Genomic DNA, 15,401 nt, shown 5'->3' on the forward strand with positions numbered 1-15,401 from the left:
TTTAAATGAGAGGGCTTGTTGTTTTCCTCGGCCTCTTCTGTGTTCTGGATCATTGTATGGATACTGTCTTCACACATATAACAGATCACACACAGACGTCACATCTGTCACCTGGACAGACAGTTTTTATTTCCTTGACCAGTACTAGTTGATATTGTCTTGATATAGCCAATATTAACATTTTTAGAAGGCCTAATTAAAAATGGCAATTCGTGGCAAGCACGAGTCTAGTGACAAAAGTTATTTTAAAAGTTCGATCCTCACAGCCACCACCATTGTGTCCTTGAGCCTAACCCTAACCCAGACAGATATATAGACAGACAGACAGACAGACAGACAGGTAGATAGGTACACTATATGGACAAAAGTATTGGGACAGGAGCTTTTATGACATCTCATTCTAAATGCATAGGCATAGCATAGAATTTTCCAAAATGTCTTAGTAAGCTGAGGCATTAACATTTTGGAAAATTCTATACTTCCAACTTTGTGGAAACAGTTTGGGGAAGGCCCTTTTATGTTTCAGCATGACTGTGCCCCAGTGCACAAAACAAGGTCCATAAAGGTATGGTTGGATGAGTTTGGTGTGGAAGAACTTGACTGGCCCGCACAGAGCCCTGACCTCAACCCTATCGAACACCTTTGGGATGAACTAGAACGGAGATTGCGACCCAGGCCCTCTCGTCCAACATCAGTGTCTGACCTCACAAATGCTCTTCTGGAAGAATGGGCAAAAATTCCAACAGACACACTCCAAAATCTTGTAGAAAGCCTTCCCAGAAGAATGGAAGCTGTTATAGCTGCAAAGGGGGGACCAACTCGATATTAATGCCTATGGATTTAGAATGGGATGTCATAAAAGCTCCTGTAGGTGTAATGTGTAGGTGTCCCAATACTTTTGTCCATATAGTGTATATAGACAGATAGATAATAGATAGATAAATCGATAGACAGACAGACAGATAGATAAATAGATAGATAGATAGATAGACAGACAGACAAATAGATAGACAGACAGATGGAATGACAGACAGACAGATAGATAGACAGACAGACAGACAGACAGAGACAGATAGGCAGATAGATAGACAGAAAGACATATGGAGACAGATAGACAGCCAGACAGATAGATAGACAGACAGATAGATAGACAGGCAGATAGATAGACAGATGGAGACAGACAGACAGAAAGACACAGAAGAGACAGACAGACAAAAAGACACAGAAGAGAGAGACAGTCAGACAGAAAGACACAGAATAGAGAGATAGACAGACAGACATACAGACAGACAGATAGATAGATAGATAGACAGACAGACAGATAGATAGATAGATAGACAGGCAGATAGATAGATAGATAGATAGACAGACAGACAGATAGATAAATAGATAGATAGATAGATAGACAGACAGACAAATAGATAGACAGACAGATGGAATGACAGACAGACAGATAGATAGACAGACAGACAGACAGACAGAGACAGATAGGCAGATAGATAGACAGAAAGACATATGGAGACAGACAGACAGCCAGACAGATAGATAGACAGACAGATAGATAGACAGGCAGATAGATAGACAGATGGAGACAGACAGACAGAAAGACACAGAAGAGAGAGACAGACAAAAAGACACAGAAGAGAGAGACAGTCAGACAGAAAGACACAGAATAGAGAGATAGACAGACAGACATACAGACAGACAGACAGACAGATAGATAGATAGATAGACAGACAGACATACAGACAGATAGATAGATAGATAGATAGACAGGCAGATAGATAGATAGATAGATAGATAGATAGACAGAAAGACAGATGGAGACAGATAGACAGACAGAAAGACACAGAAGAGAGAGACAGACATATAGACAGACAGAAAGACACAGAAGAGATAGACAGACAGACAGACAGAAGAGAAAGACAGACAGTTAGACAGACAGACAGACAGATGATAGATAGATAGACAGACAGATAGAGACAGACAGAAAGACAGACAGAAAGACACAGGAGAGAGAGACAGACAGACAGACAGGTAGAAGAGACAGACAGACAGTTAGACAGACAGACAGATGATAGATAGATAGACAGACAGATAGAAGAGACAGACAGACAGTTAGACAGACAGACAGATGATAGATAGATAGACAGACAGACAGTTAGACAGACAGACAGACAGATGATAGATAGACAGATAGAAGAGACAGACAGACAGACAGACAGATGATAGACAGACAGATGATAGCTAGATAGACAGACAGACAGTTAGACAGACAGACAGACAGATGATAGATAGATATGTATTTGGACAACAGATGTGCAATAAGAATTGGCAACAAACAGAGTTCTTCACCCAGAAGAGAGGAGTGCGGCAGGGCTGTAGTCTGAGTCCAACACTGTTCAACATTTACATTAATGAATTAGCGGTGCAGTTGGAACAGTCTACAGCTCCTGGACTCACTCTGCAAGACAAAGACATCAAGTTTTGCTCTATGCAGATGACCTGGTGCTGCCGGTTTGGTCCCCACAGCCACCACCATTGTGTCCTAAAAGAATGGCACTTAACTTCAGGTTGCTCCAGGGGGATTGTCCCTGTAATAAGTGCAAATCACTTTGGATAAAATCATCTGCCAAATGCATAAATGTAAATGTAAATGTGATGCATGTTTTTTTGGAAACATACCAGAGTAAAACTGTGTTTTTGGACATGTACCATCATAATAACATGCTTTTGGAAATTTCCTATTTTAATACCATATTTTATAGATATGTACCATGGTAATATAGTGGGTTTTTTTTTAAATTTACCATGGTAAAACCATGTTTTTTGAAAATATACCATAGTAATGACAGTAATGGCATGTGTGAAAACGTTCATTGTTGGACAGATAAAGGAGGAAGCGGGAGCCACGTTCCACATGAGTCCGATTTTATTCACACCAGCAGAAAATCACTTTCCAGCGTAAGTCAAACAAAGACTGTGTTTCAGAGTCCAGCTTTTCAGCGTGTAAACTAAAATAGTCTTGGTCACAGACATGCAGTCTCAGATGTGTCAATCTCTCTCCTCTCTGTGTACTCAGCCCTTTTTATCTCCCCCGTCTCTCACTGTCAACACAGAAACAGTAATTAGCTGCAATTCATCTCAGGTGGGTGTCCATACCACTTTCTCTCTCCCCAGACGGGCGCTCAACCATGCCCTCACCTCCACAGCGCTAGCAATGCCATGATCATGAGTTCGATTCTCGGGGAACACACACAAACTGATCAAATGTATACACTGAATGCACTGTAAGTCGGTTCAGATTGGGTCTGCAAAATGCATAAAAAAAAAAAATGGTAATACCATGCTTTTGGAAATTTTCTATGGTAATACCATATTTTTTTGACATGCACCATGATTATACCATCTTTTACCATGTACTAGGATTATGCCATATGTTTCTGGACATGTACAATGTTAATAACACGTTATTTTGTTTTATTATTATTAACTCAGATCTTCATGAAATGGGCTTTGGCTATGGTACTGTGGCAGGGAGGAGGGTGGGGCCAGGTCGTGATGCTGCACACCTGGCCCCTAATCAGGCTAATCAAGCCCTCGAGAGGGATAAAGGCGACCGGAGGCAGCAGTTCGAGAGAGAGTTATGGGCAACTGCCCTGCATGTGTTTAAGTTTGTTTCTTTTTGTTTTATTAAAAGATTATTTATATTGTCAAGCTGGTCCTCTGATATGCCATAGGCTCGGCCTGGACGACAGCTGCGCCTCCCCGGGCAGATCGGAGGCAGTCCTCCAGCCCCTGGCGGACGTTACGCCCTGCCGCGTTTTCGGTGGACGGAAGGGGTCTCCCCCACCCATGGCAGCGGTTCTCCCTCCTCCCCTTGTGGACGGTGGCTGTTCCTCCGTCCCCCGGCGGATGGCCGCGGCTGCTCCGTTGGGGTGGATGGTAGTGGCGAGGACTCTACTATGGCACATCCGTCCTCCCTCCCGGATTTCAGCACCAGTGTATCAAATTTCAATTGAAAGGAGGCGGCGAGAACCAGCTTGACAATATAAATAATCTTTTAATAAGACAAAAAGACACAAACATAAACACATGCAGGGCAGCTGCCCGTAATTCACTCTTTCTCGAACTGCCGCCTCCAGTCGCCTTTATCCCTCTCGAGGGCTTGATTAGGGGCCAGGTGTGCAGCATCACGACCCGGCCCCGCCCTCCTCCCTGCCACATGTACTTTAATGACACTTATGGGGTCTTTGTCCTTTGAGCCATTTGTGTATTTTGCTAAATATCATCTTTTCTGTTACACGTAAACACGAATGTCATACGTGTTTGGAACACGATGGCGTGCAGCTAAATGATGACAGGGTTTTAATTTTAGGTGAACTAATCCATGTCAGTTCACGGCATGATGACACGCCACAGATAATGTCATTAAAATTTTGTAGGACGTGTGCGAGTTCACTGGTGAACAGCTGATCGCATCATGAAACGACTAACACTGACTGTTCCCTGGCCAATTAGCTCCGAGCTATAGAAGATAGACACGGCAGTCCTTAAAAAGTGATTTTCCACAGAATTTTTTCCTCAGAGTTTATGAAAGTTCTTGAGCTTTTATGAGACAGACAGATGGAATGAATACTTTTCCTTTCCTCATTGTTAGTCTCAGACAAAAGAAGCCCCCGGAACAAGAGAAGCGACTCAATCACTGTTATTTTTTCTCATCTTTTCTTGCGGGTTTTTGAGTGAGGGCTGAAGAAAATTGAGCCGAGGCCAACGGTTCTTCATGCGGCCGGGTGAACTCTCACAGCTAGAGCGTTTTTGATTGGTGGCAGAATGTGAGAATAGGCTTGTCTACATTGACATTTGAGAACCGCCAGCAGGCCTTTTCTTGGGGTGTGACCTCGCCGAGTTTTATTAGCAAATGAGACCTGGAGGGTTTAAGTTTAAAGAGCGGCCCCTTCATTCCCATTTCAACCACATAATGATTTTCACAGGGTTCAGGACCTGAATGAGAACAGAATAATGAGCGCGAGTCATTACTGGAAATTACAACCCCCGCTCGTACCGTCTCTCCCAGCATAATGAATCTAAATTCTCCCTCAAACCTATAGACTCTGATGATTAGAGACGGACAGTTTGGTGTCAGTTTGAGCTCAATGAAGTGATCAGCTGCCACTGAGGAGAACTGACTGGAACATTTACTTTTGCAGATGTGTATAGTGGTATAGAAAGTAACTTGCAGTGTGATTTTATCAGTACTTACATGATGACGGGTATTAAAACAGATTTGATCTTTGAACTATATTCAGGAGAACTAGTACTCTGTCTATGGTAATACCATGTTTTTTATGTTTTTGTTTATTGGATTTCCCTCCCCTTTTTCTCCTCAATTTGTAATGCCCAATTCCCAATGCGCTCTAAGTCCTCATGGTGGCGTAGTGACTCGCCTCAATCCGGGTGACGGAGGACGAATCTCAGTTAAATCCGCGCATCTTATCATGTTGCTTATTGAGCGCGTTACCGCAGAGACGTAGCGTGTGTGGAGGCTTCACGCTATTCTCCGCGGCATCCACGCACAATTCACCACGCGCCCCGCCGAGAGCGAGAACCACATTATAGTGACCACGAGGAGGTTACCCCATGTGACTCTACTCTCCCTAGCAACAGGGCCAATTTGGTTGCTTAGGAGACCTGGCTGGAGTCACTCAGCACGCCCTGGATTCAAACTCGTGACTCCAGGGGTGGTAGTCAGCGTCTTTATTTGCTGAGATACCCAGACCCCCTGGCTGCAATACCATGCTTTTTTTAATAATACCATGATTTTTTTGGAGATGTACCATGGTAATGCCATGTTTTTTTTTTTTTAATAATACCATGTTTTTTGGATAATATAATTTTTTGGGACCATGTTCATACCATGTTGTTGTTTTTTTACATGGACCATGGTAATGGTAATACTGTGTTTTTTGGTGGGGATATTTACTATGATATTAAAGTGTTTTTTTTTTTTTTTTTTTTTTATTAGTTTTTTGGACCATTTTAATATATATATATCTCAGTTTCCCACGGGGCACCAGCTAAAGAATTTTTTTACAGTATAAGAATGGTCCAAATAGACTATTCAATTAGAAATATGTACATGTGAGGAAGTCGTCATCTGAATGACTTGAAGGATTTTGTGAAATTCTGTCTGAACTTTAGAGCCTCTCACTGTATTATCAACACGAGGAAGACGAGGAATAAAATTAATTTTATTTACAAAAAGATACACAAGAAAAATGAACATCAACTACTAAATGGTACTGCTTATGGTACCCGTAAGAGGCGTCTGGCAGTTTAATAAAACAACTTTATGTGATGGTAAAAACCATCAGAACACACTCACATAGTACAAAGGCAGATTTTATTGAATAATAACTCGTCTTGTTTAAAGACACATTTGCTGGAGTGTGGAATTAAATGACAGGGAGTTTGGTTTTATTTTAAGCTGTGCTGTATTTAAACATATCTCATTATTAAAAATCACTCCCACATTTGAAACTTGATAATAATGCTGTATGATGACCAGCTTGTCCAGGAGTTTTTTTATTAGCTGTGCTGCTGTGACGAGCTCAGCCAGTATCCCAGCATGCACTAATGAAGCATCAGATGTCTAGACGCTTGAAATAAACGTGTGTGCCCGCCTCACAGATCACACATGCTCACAGACGGTGAGTAAATGAGTGCCGAGGTGGTTTCACCTTGTCAGAGCAGCGGGTTTCTCTTTGAAATCTCATGGCATTAGTGATCTCGAATCACACTGTTGTGTGTATCACACAAGCGGATCATCATAATCACTGTGTGTGAACAACCAATAGACAAGCTCAAATTAAAGTTATGATTTGATACTTTCTTATGTCACGAGTCTGTGAGGAATCGCTTGAAATTGGCCATCAAATGTACTCTGATTCATTTTAGTGAGTCGGTTCTTTTGGACAGTTCATGTAAATGAACCGGTTAAAATGAACAATTCTCTTATATTTAACAAATGGGAACTCTGATTCATTTTAGTGAGTCGGTTCTTTCGGACAGTTCATGTAAATGAACTGGTTCGAATAAACGATTCTCTTATTTTTAACATTGGGAGCTCTGATTCTTTTCATTGAGTCGGTTCTTTCGGACAGTTCATTTAAATGAACTTGTTAAAATAAACGATTCTCTTATATTTAACATTGGGAGCTCTGATTCCTTTCAGTGAGTCGATTCTTTCGGACAGTTCATGTAAATGAACTGGTTAAAATAAACGATTCTCTTATATTTAACATTGGGAGCTCTGATTCTTTTCAATGAGTCGATTCTTTCGGACAGTTCATGTAAATGAACTGGTTAAAATAAACGATTCTCTTATATTTAACATTGGGATCTCTGATTCTTTTCAGTGAGTTGGTTCTTTCGGACAGTTCATGTAAATGAACCGGTTAAAATAAACGATTCTCTTATATTTAACATTGGGAACTCTGATTCATTTTAGTGAGTCGGTTCTTTCGGACAGTTCAAGTAAATGAACCGGTTAAAATAAACGATTCGCTTATATTTAACATTGGAACTCTGATTCATTTTAGTGAGTTGGTTCTTTCAGACAGTTCATGTAAATGGACTCGTTTACATAAATGATTCACTTGAGCTCCACACAGCCTTAAAGGGACTTTTGATGTGAAATATTTAGTGGATTGCTGTTGTTTATCACTATATATCAGTTCAGTTATATAGAATAGGATGTTTTCGGGTTTATTAGTGTATATTAAGTATATATTAAGTTTTCAATTTAATGTTGTCACCCAATTTGTTTAATCCTTACAAAAATGAATCATGGTTTTATTGTAGTAATCATGACTGTGGTAACCATGGTTAAACTATGGTTTCTGTAGTAAAACCATGGTTAGTTGTCGTAAGGGAATGCCACCCTTATTAAACATATAACTATCAGAAGATATGATTGAATTGTTATATATGTAAAAATATTATTTTCTTTAAATAGCTTCAAAATAGCTAACTAGTTTTTTTTAAAAGAGTAGCTTGACTGTAGTTTAACTATATTAAATTATAATGAGCTTGTAGAACAGTTTCAAAGAAGCTTCACCAACACTGGACTGTTGAGGAGCTGTTTTGGTGAACTGTTCCTTTAAGAATCAAACACTGATTGCCTGTTTATGGCTGCCTTATTCATATAGAATTCAGCTGTGTTGCGCTCACAGGTGTGTATATGTCAGCTTCAAACATGGATCATCCAATCAGATTTTAGAAAAAGTATTATACAGAATTATGCATTTAATTTTCTTGGTCCTCAAAGATTTTTCAGGGTGAATAAATCTTTTTTTCCTGAGATGAACACTGCATTACCGGCTCTCAGTGCTTGTCGCAGGTCATGTGTTTGTGAAATATGAACAAGTCTTATTGTGGCGTTATGAGCGGTCAGTGACTCAACAGTACAGGTGATTTTTTTCCCTCACCTAATGTACAGACGGTGTTGTCCGGGTCATTATAGCAGAAGTGTCTCTCTCATGATCTTGTCCAATCAGACACTGTGCCTGTTGAAGTGCTAATAAAGACATTCCTGTCAGATGCGAGCGCTCGCTGCCCTTTACAAGCACTCTTCACTGCTCGAAGCCTGCCGGTAATTGGGCCGAGCATGCTATTGTTGAGGAGGAGAAATAGAAAAAACACTCGCCACATTAAAAAAGAGACTCATTATAATTTGCTGCTGGAGTCAGTGGTTAATTATTCTGGCAGACAGTATGTGGTCATTACTGCGGAGGGTGAAGAGACTGACAGAGAGAGCGATGGTTTACCGAGGGACGATTCAATGGCCTGTGTGTTTGTTTAAGTCACACATAAATTAAAAAGCAGCGCTGTGTTCACTCTGTACGGAACTCGAACCGGTGTCTCCGGCATGGGAGGCGGGTGTGCTAACAAGGAGGCTAAAGTCTACAGCCTCTTGCGTTAGTCGCTGGTGCACCTCTTGAGGTCAGGAGAGTGAGGTTTATACACATTGCACAGCTATCTATCAGCTGGCTCCCGTTACACTTGCACTAGAAGATCTAGTCTCTAAGCTCTGTTTTCACTTGGTATAAAGATGTGTTTTGGTTGATCTGATCACTAGAGGACAGACGAGACGCATCATCGCTTACACTTGTTTACAGTGTTTGTCTTCATTAAACTTGCATTCAGTCAATGCACAAATATTACGTTTAGAGCAGAATTGTGAGTTCTTTTAGTGGTGTACCTGTATTAACTGAGCTTCAGATGTGTGTGCTTCACATCATTGTATGTTGATATCAGACAAACTTAGAAGTTCTTTTAAAGTTCTGTTATAGTAAAACTGTTATAGTCCTTTCAGGGGCGTAGCTACAGTTTGGCCAGGGTGGGCCTGGGCCACCTTGTTTATTTATTTATTAGAAAGGATGTTCGGACAACAGAACTTGTCGAATTAGTACTGGACATTGTAGTGATGTGCACAAAACAAGAGATCTCCCATTAAGGGGGTATTTACACTTGGTCGCTTTATGCATTTTTACTGATTGGATTGCTATCCAATCGTGAAAATGCCTTCCAAGACCAATTCGAGACCGTTTGAGATGCATTCAGTTCAAAACTCTGTCAAGTGTAAATGCATTTGGCTCAAGCCACATATGTAAACTTTTCTCTGCCCAAACAGCACAACATCAGCTTAGGGAAAATGCAAAACATAACAGCTGCTACTGAGGATTTGCAATGGGCTTGTGTCACACAATAAATAACAGCAAATTAAGAAACCAATGCACATTGTAGGAGAGACGCAAAGTTTTTCTTAATTTATTTGATGCAGAATGCTGATGAAACGGAAACTAAACACTGATAATGCGCCTCGTTTATGAAACACGAGCAGAACTCATTTTTGAGTAAATCGTTCGTAAAGCATGTATTCTCGAATTCATGAAGGATTTCGTATTTTCAATACGTTAATTGGTACGAACAAAATTTACACCTGCTCCAGACCACGTGTAAATCATGCGTAAGACATCCGAACGTGTCGTGTTCTTTCAGACAAACAATCATGACTACATTTTGATAGAAGTATGTGGCAGGGAGGAGGGCGGGCTGGGTCGTGATGCTGCACACCCTGCCCCTAATCAGGCTAATCAAGCCCTCGAGAGGGATAAAGGCGACCGGAGGTGGCAGTTCGAGAGAGAGAGAGAGAGAGAGTTATGGGCAGCTGCTCTGCATGTGTTTATGTTTGTGTCTTTTTATTTTATTAAAAGATTATTTATATTGTCAAGCTGGTTCTCGCCTCCTCCTTTCCATTGAACTTTGTTACACTGGTGCCGAAACCCGGGAAGGAGGAGGGATGCACCGTGGTAGAGTCCTCGCCACTACCATCCACCCCAATAGAGCAGCTGTGGCCATCCACCGGGGGACAGAGGAGCCCGGCTGCCTGAGAGCGGAGGAACGGCCGCCGACTGCGAGGGGAGGAGGGGCGGAGGAGTGGTCAGGGGTGGAGGAGACCCCTATCGGCTGCTAAAACGCGGCAGGGTCAAGAGAGGACCGCCGACCACAGACGGGAAGGGGCTCCTGGCCAACCGCCTGGATCGGGAAAACCGCTGCCAGGGGCGGGGGTGACCCCTACCATCCACCGAAAACGCGGCGGGGCATTCCGTCCACCAGGGGCTGGAGGACTGCCTCCAATCGGCCCGGGGAGGCGCAACTGTCGTCCACTAGAGGGTGGAGTGGCCGAGGACCAGACTACAGCATATCGGAGAACCGGCTTGACAATATAAATAATCTTTTAATAAAACAAAAAGACACAAATATAAACACATGCAGGGCAGCTGCCCATAACTCTCTCTCTCTCGAACTACCGTCTCCGGTCGCCTTTATCCCTCTCGAGGGCTTGATTAGCCTGATTAAGGGCCGGGTGTGCAGCATCACGACCCGGCCACGCCCTCCTCCCTGCCACAAAGTGAAATTAAATAATTAATGAAAAAATAACTAATATTTAAATGAGTGAAATTAACTTTAAAAAAATAACATGTATATAAAAAACTTTTTCTTTTTAAACCATAGTTTATAATTAATTAGAAAAATACTGTTTGAATCAATTTTCTCAAAGTATAATTCTTTTTTTTTTTCCCAAATCTGCTTATCATTTTTCCAGCAGAATTGCTTGACATGGGGTCAAAGGTTCTTGGAAAGACACAGTTTGCATTTAATTTTCTCGAGAAAAAATAAAATCATGCCATCTAACGTGAATGGTTGGACAGTTTTTATTTTATATGAGCTCTATAATTTAGGTTTCATAATTTAATATAGGCATCGTAAAATTCACATTCAGTTGATAACGTACGGTCAATGCTAATGCTGTTAAACCTATAAATAAACACATCAGGTGCAGGTGTGTACACAATACAATGGCGAGAAAGTAGAAAAAGCCTGCACTCTGTCGTATAGCTTGTAAATCTGTAAAATCTTACAACGTTTCGGTCAAAGAACGTCTTCAGGCATTCTATTAATTTCTCTGAAGATTCTTCCAGTTGTAAGTATATCACTGCTTCCGTCATGATTTACCCGACAAGTTTCACAAATGATGCTGGCGATGTGCTGCGAACTGAACCAGAGAAGATTAATGATGGTGGACATCCTCCTCCCATTATTTAAACTTATGTCAAACCATTTTGATTGACTTCTTGAACTGTTTGATCACAAAAGAGCCTCTGATGTCAGCGAAAACACGTGATGAGAGTAAGTCACTTTCTTTGAGACGCGATTGTCTTTGCTAATTCAGAATTTTACGATGTGAATGCACCATTCATCGATTTCATTAATGTTCTGCATAGATGTAAACAGCATTTAATAGCGAGTCTGGTGACTTCCTTATATGGTGTTTTCATGGCCGTGGATTATGATAATTGTGAATGAACGTGCACACGCCCCCTATTTACGAATGTTTGGAATTCACTAACATACGTTTTACTAACAAATCTGGGGAGAACGAAGCGTTTGTGAATCTGGCAGAAAGTTTTTGGGAAGGTCCATTTTAATACGTAAATTACTATGAATTTACTCTTATATTTACAGAAGTTTCATGAATGAGGCTCAATGAGCACAGCTGACGAGCATGACACATCTTACCTATGAGAAGCTCCGAGGGGAAAAATACACAGCACACACACACACACACACACACACACACAGATAAGTCACTTGTAATCAAATAATAAATCACATCTTTTAATCGCTCCCTTAGGCACAATTTCCAATGAATATCAAGGTTATATTAACGATCTTCAACGATTTCGCGGTGACACCATCGGCCCAGCTTAAATACAGGACGAATCGTGTCCCGTATTGGTTCGATACGGGACGCATAATTTCATCTTTAAATACGGGAAGGGTGGCAACCCTACTTGGGACTGCCGCTCTGAACTGATGATGTCCAGAGATTGGATTGCATTCAAACTACGGTAATGCATGGAGCTAGTGCATGCAACACTACGTTACTATGATTCGTATCGTTGATGGATTATTGTGATTGGACTGCTAATAATTAACGTCAGAGAAATGCAGCCTCTTACTTACAGTCGTTTACGTAAACCTGGAGATATTAACACGATTCCACAAGAGAGGTCACTGTTGCCCCAAACATTACAAATGTGTAGTTCTATCCTTCTAATTGTTAATGTGTACTCACAACAGAAAAGATCTTGCGACCCAGCAGACAATGATCCGCGAACCACTTTGGTTGAGAAACCCTGTTTTAGTGCATCGGTTGATTGACAGGTCTGTAGGCGGTGCTTCACTGCGTTGACACTACGAGCTCAATGTGGTCACATGCGTTTTCAACCACTTTCAGGCCACCTCTAAATGTTGAAGTAGAAGCATGTTTACACCTGTTTTTAGCGTCATCGCATTTCAAACGGATTGCCCAAAACGCATCTTAACACCGAGTGAAAATAGGGCCAAAGTCGTGTTTACAAGTTCCCAAATTGTTACATTGAAAGTAAAATTATGCTGCCTTTTAAGATAAATAATTTGGGCCAAAATCTACAGTATGGCAGCATCACGTGTGTGATTGATTTGAAACTTCCTACATAGGCAGCAACTCGACTCACAATTGATTGCCAGATCAGTGTTTCACTTCAGATGATGCCTTAGAAGACAGCTTTCTATGTAGACAGTGGGCAGTGAGATTTTGGAACAGTGTCATTTTTGCAGCGCAGGGAATTTCGAAATTGTGGTTGGCTGGTCTGGAAAAGTCATGGAAATTAATAAAACCTTTAGGGAATATTAATATACTGTAGATATAAATGTAACCAAAACTATATCATTTGTAGTTATGCTCAGCTCTAAAGAATTAGAGCAATATCTACAAGATGAGCAACAGGAATGTAGGAGCATGTATAATCATGAAATATATTAAATGGAAATTCTTTGGTCATAAGGTCATTCTCTCTCTCTCTCTGGTATCTGGTGTGTGTGCATGTGTGTGTGTGTGTGTGTGTGTGTTAGACAGTAGATAACACAAGCTCTGGCCTTTAAACAGACAGTATTGTCAATATCATCTCATCTCTGTGTGTTATTATCTGCAGATGAGACAATATTAACCTTTGTCTTTGATAATTATCCAGCAGAACTTGGGTCAGATCTTCCGGTGCTACACAAAAGACTGTGTGTGTGTGTGTGTGTGTGTGTGTATGTGTGTTTGATTAGAAACATTGATTATGGCCGCATCCCAACTCACCTAGTATCTAAGGTTTGGATGTGTGACCAAATTACACACTCACTGAGCACTTTATTAGGAACATGATACTAATACTGGGTAGGGCCTCCCTTTGCTGACAAAACAGCCTCAGTTCTTCATGGCATGGATTCTACAAGATGTTGGAAACATTCCTTTGAGATTCTGGTCCTTGTTGACATGATTGCATCACACAATTTATGCAGATGTGTCAGCTGCACATCCATGCTGCGAATCTCCCGTTCTACCACATCACAAAGCTTTTATTGGATTCAGAACCGGTGACTGGGAAGGCCACTGAAGAACAGTGAACTCATTGTCATGTTCATGAAACCAGTTTTGGATGACTTTTGCTTTGTGACATGGTGCATTATCATGCTGGAAGTATCCATTTGAATATGGGTAAATTGTGGCCATGAAGGGAAGCACATAGTCAGCAACAATACTCAAATAGGCCGTGGCATTCAAGCAATGATTGATTGGTGTAAATGGGCCCAAAGTGTGCCAAGAAAACATTCCCTACACCATTTCACCACCACCACCAGCCTGGACTGTTGACACAAGGCATGTTGGGTCCATGGATTCATGCAGTTGGCACCAAATTCTGACCCTGCTATATGTGCCTCAGCAGAAATCGAGATTCATCAGTACAGGCTACGTTTTTACAGTCTTCAACTGTCCAGTTTTGGTGAGCTTTCTGTTCTTGGCTGACAGAAGTGGAACCCGACGTGGTCTTCTGCTGTTGTAGCCCATCCACCTCAAGGTTCGACATGTTGTGTGTTCAGAGATGATATTCTTCTCAGCACAATTGTACAGAGTGGTTATCTGAGTTACCGTAGACTTTGTCAGCTCGAACCAGTCTGATCATTCTCTGTTGATCTCTCTCATCAACAAGGTGTTTCCGTCCACAGAACTGTCGCTCACTGGATGTTTTTTGTTTTTGGCACCATTCAGAGTAAATTCTAGAGACTGTTGTGTGTGAAAATCCCAGAAATACTCAAACCAGCCCGTCTGGCACCAACAATCATGCCACGGTCCAAATCACTGAGATCACATTTTTTCCCCATTCTGATGGTTGATGTGAACATCGAAATGAAACTCATTCTGTGAAATCTCATTACTAAAATCATGTCTGCATGCTATACAAACCTTTAGTCATTGTTGTGTTTGCATGTGTAATTAGTTCTTATGTACAATTATTATGTTTTATTTGTTTGGAGATGTTTTTGGACACTATGATAAATTATATTTGTAATGTTATAACTTTTGATTGCTTTGTCATATCAAGACAAAACTTTTCTCAGATACAGCTGACATGATTGGAAACAAACCAAAAGCAGTTTTTCCGAGCCACCTTATTTACACCCAGAGATATATAATGTCAAATAAGAAAAATAAGAAAGAAGTTGTTTTTTTTTTTGGCTCAGTTGTTTTTGTGATTTTTCATCCGTTTCTTAGGCTGAGAGTCTCAGAATATATCATAATCTATATTGTTAAAAAATGTTACATTTTCTTTACAATGAAACCAAACACTCGACCCTGCTTGTTTTTTGTTGTTGTCATTATGAGCCTTTAATTTTGGGTATGCCACTGAAACAGGAAATCTTTAAAAACACCATCAGAGCTTAAAGGGTTAACTGAAGCTCCTGAC

General features: G+C 41.0%; 2 protein-coding genes across 4 annotated transcripts in view; one reads left to right on the forward strand and one right to left on the reverse strand.

Moving 5' to 3' along the window:
* The window catches only part of LOC127443011 (receptor-type tyrosine-protein phosphatase mu-like), a 384,365-nt gene that overhangs the window by 116,456 nt on the left and 252,508 nt on the right, over positions 1–15,401 (forward strand). The window lies entirely within an intron of this gene.
* Positions 1–15,401, reverse strand: part of LOC127443052 (yjeF N-terminal domain-containing 3-like) — a 479,510-nt gene that overhangs the window by 32,033 nt on the left and 432,076 nt on the right. The window lies entirely within an intron of this gene.

This window comes from Myxocyprinus asiaticus, chromosome 6 (genome assembly GCF_019703515.2).
Source record: "Myxocyprinus asiaticus isolate MX2 ecotype Aquarium Trade chromosome 6, UBuf_Myxa_2, whole genome shotgun sequence".
Lineage (NCBI taxonomy): Eukaryota > Metazoa > Chordata > Actinopteri > Cypriniformes > Catostomidae > Myxocyprinus > Myxocyprinus asiaticus.